Source organism: Ursus arctos, unplaced genomic scaffold, assembly GCF_023065955.2.
Source record: "Ursus arctos isolate Adak ecotype North America unplaced genomic scaffold, UrsArc2.0 scaffold_14, whole genome shotgun sequence".
In the NCBI taxonomy this organism is placed as follows: Eukaryota; Metazoa; Chordata; class Mammalia; order Carnivora; family Ursidae; genus Ursus; species Ursus arctos.
The window spans coordinates 67,465,405-67,471,563 of record NW_026622808.1 but is presented as its reverse complement, the minus strand read 5'-3'; the positions used below and the strand labels follow the sequence as shown (position 1 = coordinate 67,471,563).

The following is a 6,159-nucleotide window of genomic DNA, read 5'->3' as shown; positions in this document are numbered from 1 at the left end:
GGGGTTTCATCACTTGGAAGACAATAGGGAGCCACCGAAGATTCCTCAGCAAGAGTGACATGTGAGCTGGCTGTTCCCCAGGGACTTAAGTGGTGGCAAAGCCGGTGAGGAGGGTTCTGTCAGGGGTGGGGCAGAGGGGCAGAGCCTAAGTCAGGGACAGGGCCTTGGGCTCCCCCCATTAGGTGAGAGTCTCCTCAAGTCCACGGACCTGGGAGCAGGGACTGGCTCAGGGCTGACCAGGTGGGGCATTTACGCCCCCAGGGAAGAGCAGAACAAGGCCAAGAGAGAGGGGTGTGGAAAGCAGGACTCGGCCCTTTACTGTACAGATGGGGCGCCCAAGGCTGGGGCTCCCGACCCTGGGCTCTGTCTCCTGGGACAGGCACCCCCTTCCCTGCCCACGCTGGAGTCAGGCTGCCAGGATTAGGATTCCAATCCTGCGTCTGCTCCCCAGGTTCTGTCACAAGTGGGGAGATCACTCCGTTTCTCATTGGGCTACCGTGAGGAGTCAATGAATTGCTGGGTGCAAGAGCAGAGAGTAGGGGCTGGCACCCAGCAAGTGCTCAGGGGCATTCCCGCCACCATTACCCGTCCTTTCTCCCCCCCCCCCATCTCTTCCTTCCTGCCCTCACGCTCACAGGCAACGCTTTCCCCCATTTTGCTCTTCCCTTCCATAAACACAGGCACCCACCTGCTCAGGTGTGTTTTACGAAAACAGAGAAGATCAAACTCACGGCTCCCTGGAGATCTGCCAGCCGAGGGGAGCCTCTCCCACCCCCACTGCTGTCCACCGAACTCCCCCGCCATGGGATCTTCCTGCTCTTTCTCACCAAAGAGCCAGGCATGTAGGCAGCCAGCGCAGCTCCATGGTCTGGTGAAGATGCCGAAGCCCGGAGAGGCAAGGTCGCTTGCCCAAGGTCACACAGCTTGCAAATGTGAGCGCTGGGGGTGTCTTACTCCAGAGCCTTTGTGCTGGGCCCCAGGGCTGTGCTGGGGGAGGGGCTAGCCCTTGGGGGCATTCTGCCCAAGGAGATTTCACTCACTCGTTTGTGCTTTCATTCATTCATCCACCATCCACATTTCTTAAGATGCAGACTGTTGTGTTTACATCTGTATCCCCCAGTCCCTAGGAGCATAGGAGGTGCCCTTAGATGGAAGTGGAAGCCATACTTCCAAGAGAGAACACCTGCGAACATAAAACACCTATATTCCATGCCTTCTGTTCATTGGCTTTCCCCTTGAGCCATTGCGTTCAGACGTCCTTCCCTCGTACTCCATGGAATCCCACCTTGCCAGTGCTGCTGACAGCTCACCTGCATGCGGGCTCATCCAGTTGCCACCTGTCAATCCGCTTTCACTGAGCTTCCTTGGACCCCATGAAGCCCTCAGCCTTCATGATTCCCTTGCCCTTCTCTCGGCTTCCATGACATGCCTTCTTCCGGTTTTCTTCAACTTCCTGCCCTTCCTCTTCAGGCCCCTTTATGAGCTCCTCTTCTGAGGCCCACTCCTTCAAGGTTGGGGTTCTCTTCTCTCTTAACATACTCTTTCTCTGGGTGTTCGCATGAATTCCCTGGGATCTAAAACACTCGTAAGGACGGCTTTCGTGAAGGGCCCCTAACCCCAATCCACCAACAGGGGCCCCTCTATGCCTGGGACATGAAGAAGGGAACCAATCTCAGGTGAAATGAAATTCGTGGTAAAAAATCACCAAACCTATGAGAGACTTCACCTTCTTTCTTTTACCTTTGACCACTAAAAAGTATTTTATCAAGGAGCAGGAGAACATCAGCATTTATTGGCATTCTCTCTGTGGCAGCCACTGTCCAGAGTATAAACTTATTCACTCCTCGCCAGCCCGGAGAGGATTGGAGTGGAAGGTATTAGTTAGCTTCAGCTGCATAACAAACATCCCCAGACTAAGCGGCTTAAAGCAATCATGACATAGTTGGCTCACAGTTGTATGGGTTGGAGATTTGCACTTCGCTCAGCGAGGCATTCTTCTTGGCGGGGCTCCCTCATGAGTCCTCACGGTGTCTCGTCCCCCGGTGGGCCACCCTGACTTTTGCATGTGGCACGGCTCCCACGTGACAACAAAAGCAAAAGCTGCAAAGCCTCTGGAGGCCAGGCTTACAATTGGCACAGCGTCACTTCCAGCATACTTGACTAGCCCAAGCAGGTCACCGGGCCGACCTCAATTCAAGGGCAATAGGGACAGACCCCACCTGCTGTGGGGAGGGCTGTAAAGCGTCACGGCCATTTCCCAGTCTGCCACATGGACAATCTTCATTTTACGAAGGAGGCTGGCGGGAGCAAAGGGACTGGCTAGACTGCAGGTCCAGCGGCCCTCCCACCAATCCAGACCTGTGTGCCTCGGAGCTCAGAGAGGCAGGCCTCACCAAAGAGGCCACTCTGAGGGGTCCCAGGCAGGCCGGTGACAAGCAGGGGCTTGACTCAAGAGGAGGATTAAGGACACTAAATCCATCCCTCGGGCTTGAAGCCTGGCCAAAGCAGCAGGGCGCTGTTCCAAGTGCAGGCCTCTGAGGGAGATGAGCCCGGGTGCCTCCCACCAGGCTGCCTGGCTCTAGCTTTGCCAGCCTGCCCCACTGGGACTCCGGGCACCCGGCAAGCACAGGCCCTGTGCTGGGCCCGGGGATCTGATGGCTGACCACAGTCCTTGCCCACCCTGTCAGGACATGCAAGTACCACACACACCCTCAATACTGTTTTCCCTGTGGTTGTCCTTCGGGCTGGGGCGTCCGAGCCCTCCCGGGTAGAATGCCATCCTTCCCACGTGCTAAGGAGCTGTGAGACAGGGCAGGTTACTGAGCTTTCTGGTTGAGCCTCGGTTTCCTCCTCTGTGTAATGGGATTGGAGAGTATGCTCTCCTCACAGGGAGGTGATGGGGCTTACAGAAGGCAAGCATGTGAAGGACTCTGGGCAGCAGACACGTGACATTGTCTAGAGAGGGCAGCCGTCCTCAATCGTGGTCTCGGGTCTACAGTCCTGTCTGCAAACCCTGGCGTCCGGATGTAACTGGGATCACAGAACACCGCAGCGCCCATCCGTGTATTACGTATCGCCCCAGAGCGTCCGGGGCAGTGGCTCTAGCCAATCCAGTTGAGATTTCTACAGGGAAGCCTAGGACGATTAGGGGTATATGGGCTAAATAAAGTTTCTACATAGCTTTGCAGAGTCTTTAGTTTTGCCTCCAAACTCGTTTTTAGATTTTTGTTTTTCAAAAACTGGCTGGCTAGGGGAATGATGGATTATTTGGATCGTTATAATTACTCGTCGTGATTCTCACGCGTGGCTGCGTATGAGAATGAGCTGGTTAAGATGCAGGTTCTTGGCCTCACGCCAGACCAAAGGAATCAGAAGCGCAAGAGGTAGGCGCCAGGGAATGGGCCTTTTTAAAAAAGTAATCGCCACACCCACCGTGGGGCTCACACTCACAATCCTAAGATCGAGAGTTGCGGGCTCCACTGACTGAGCCAGCCGGCTGCCCCAGAATGGGTATTTATTTTCAAGATTTATTTATCTGTCTTAGTGGGGGAGGGGCAGAGGGAGAGGGAGAATTTTAAGCAGACTCTGCGCTGAGCTCGGAGGTCAACACCGGGCTGCACCTCATGACCCTGAGATCACGACCTGAGCCGAAACCAAGAGTCAGACGCTCAGCCGACGGCCCTAGCCAGGCGCCCCCAAAAGGGGTATTTTTTTAAGAGCTGCCAAGGTGAGTCTGATGCTGAGCAGGGATGAACCATACCCTAGAGATTATAAGATGGCTTGAGGGGGGCTCCCCTAGTTTAGGAAGGTCAGGGAGGACTTCCCCGAGGGCGGGACCAAGCTTGAGTGGAGCAGGCAGGTGAAGGGGTGAAAGAACGTCCCCAGCAGAGGGAAGAGCGGGCACGGACTCCCCATGGCAGGCAAACCCCCCCTCAGCAGCAAATTACAAATTCCGGGAACTGAAAAGTCCCGAAGGCGGCTGGAGCTGCAAGGGAAGGGCCCCAAGGCTGAGTGCCTCCTCCACTTCCTCTCTAGTGGGGTTCCGAGGGGAGCTCTGAGACCAAGGTCTTTCCTGAGGGTGAGATCTGTGCAGATAGACGCTCTGCTCCCAGAGGACAGTGAGCAGCAGACCGTGCCCCCTTCCCAGCCCAGGAAGGGGACAAAGTTAAAATCAGAGTGGGTGCAAGGAGCTGCTCAGACCCACCAGCACAATGGTTTTCAAGTGCTTTTATTTTGTAAGTTATTTTGGCGCCTTTTTGTCAAACAAAATATTTTCCCAGTGTCCCAATAATGGATGGAGTGAAGTGCTGGTAGTAGTGGGGAGTCTGGAGTCCTGTCCTCCCTGACCTCCCCCAAGTTTCTCCAGGTTCCTTTGGGACTCTATGGGACCCAGTTCAAAAACTCCAGGGAATCAAGCCTCAGGGAGGGGGACAACAGGATTGCCCAAGGAGTTCCCGTCATGAGGGCAAGGCTGGGGCAGGAGCCCAGCCCCCTGATTCCCTTTCCCGTGCTCTTCCGGCCAGGGTGAAGCTCCCCAAACCTTGGTCCCTTAGATCTCTCTGTACAAGTGTTTCTTTTGCCACAACTCACCTGTTAGGTATGGGTTGAACTGTGTCCCCCCAAAGGGATCTGTTGAAGTCTTTAACTCCCAGCACCTGTGAATATGACTGTATTTGGAAATAGGGTCTGTGCAGATGTAATCAAGTCAAGACAAGGTCAGCAGGGTGGCCCTAATCCAATATGCCTTGTGTTCTTATAAGAAGAGGGAATTTAGGTTCTCGGCAGCTGGTTCCCGAGGACGTGGGGTCCTGCAGTGTGAAGATTTAAATCCCAAGGTCATGGCAAAACATCTGAAGTTCACTGCCAGGATTGTGACGGTACAGGAGGGGAATGCAAGGTGCACCCAGGACCCTAACCAGAATCCTCGCCATGGATGGGCTCACTGAGGACATTATGGTACTATCTGACAAGCCTTGCGGCCGCCGAGAAACAAAAAACTATGAAAGCTGCTGGCAAATCTACATCATGGAAACGGCTCGCAAGACCAACTTGATGCGAAAGACTCGGGCAGATCCGTGGCAGGGCTGCTGAGGCCTGCGGACAGTAGGCCCAGTATGAATCCCTATCCAGCTGTCTCCTTCCTTTCTCCAGCCCTATTCTCTCTTGCCTCCATAGTGAACCAATCACGGATATGCAAGAAGGCCTCCATGTATAGAAGCAAGCCCACAGCTAGCCATGGACCCTCTCTTTGATTAAGCGAAAGAGAAACTGAGTCACCAAGTAGTCTGGGAGCAGAATGGTGGTTGCCAGGGGCTGGCTGGGAGTCGGGAATGGGGAATTATTGTTTAATGGGTACGGAGTTCCGGTGGGGGAAGCTGAAAAAGTTCCAGAAACAGATGGTGGTGATACTTGCACAACAACGTGAATGTAGTTAACGTCACTGAGCTGCACACTTCAGTGGTTCAAAAGGCAAATTTTATGTATATTTTGCTATAATCAATTTTTTTATTTTTTTTAATTTAATTTAATTTATTTTATTTTTTCGAGAGAGAGAGCGTGTGTACACGAGTGAGAGGTGGGGGGCAGAGGGAGAGAGAGAATCCCAAGCGACTCTACGCTCAATGCCTAGCGCAGAGCCTGACGCAGGGCTCGATCTCACAACCCTGAGATCATGACCTGAGCCCAAATCAAGAGTCAGATGCTTAACCGACTGAGCCACAAAGACGCTCCAACTATAATAAATTTTTTTAAGTGAAAAAAAAAAGAAAAGAAGGCGAAGAAGAGGGAATTTAGGACACAGGGTGATGGCCATGGGAACAAGGATGCATGGGGAGGCGGCTTTGTGACAGCAGAGACAGAGACTGGAGTGAGGCAGGTACAAACCAACCAACCGGAAGCTAGCAAGGGCCAAGAAAGGACACTATCTCTCCAGAGCCTCGGACGGAGCAGGACCCTGCCGACACCTGTCTCTCGGACCTCTGGCCTCCAGAACGGAGACAGAACAGGTTTCTGCTGTGTTCAGCCAGCAGTCCGCTGTGCTTCGTGAAGGCAGCCCTAGGAAACCGAGACGCCTCCTAAATCATGCCTCGTTCAATTCCTTTTCCTTCGAATGGACTCATTTTTAAACAACATGCATACATTTTGCTAAAAAGTAAATCT

The 6,159-nt window shown here is 53.5% G+C and overlaps 1 pseudogene; it reads left to right on the top strand.

Moving 5' to 3' along the window:
* The first annotated feature begins 4,838 nt into the window (after positions 1–4,838).
* LOC113256571 (28S ribosomal protein S21, mitochondrial-like) lies at positions 4,839–5,091 on the top strand (annotated as a pseudogene).
* Positions 5,092–6,159: the final 1,068 nt, after the last annotated feature.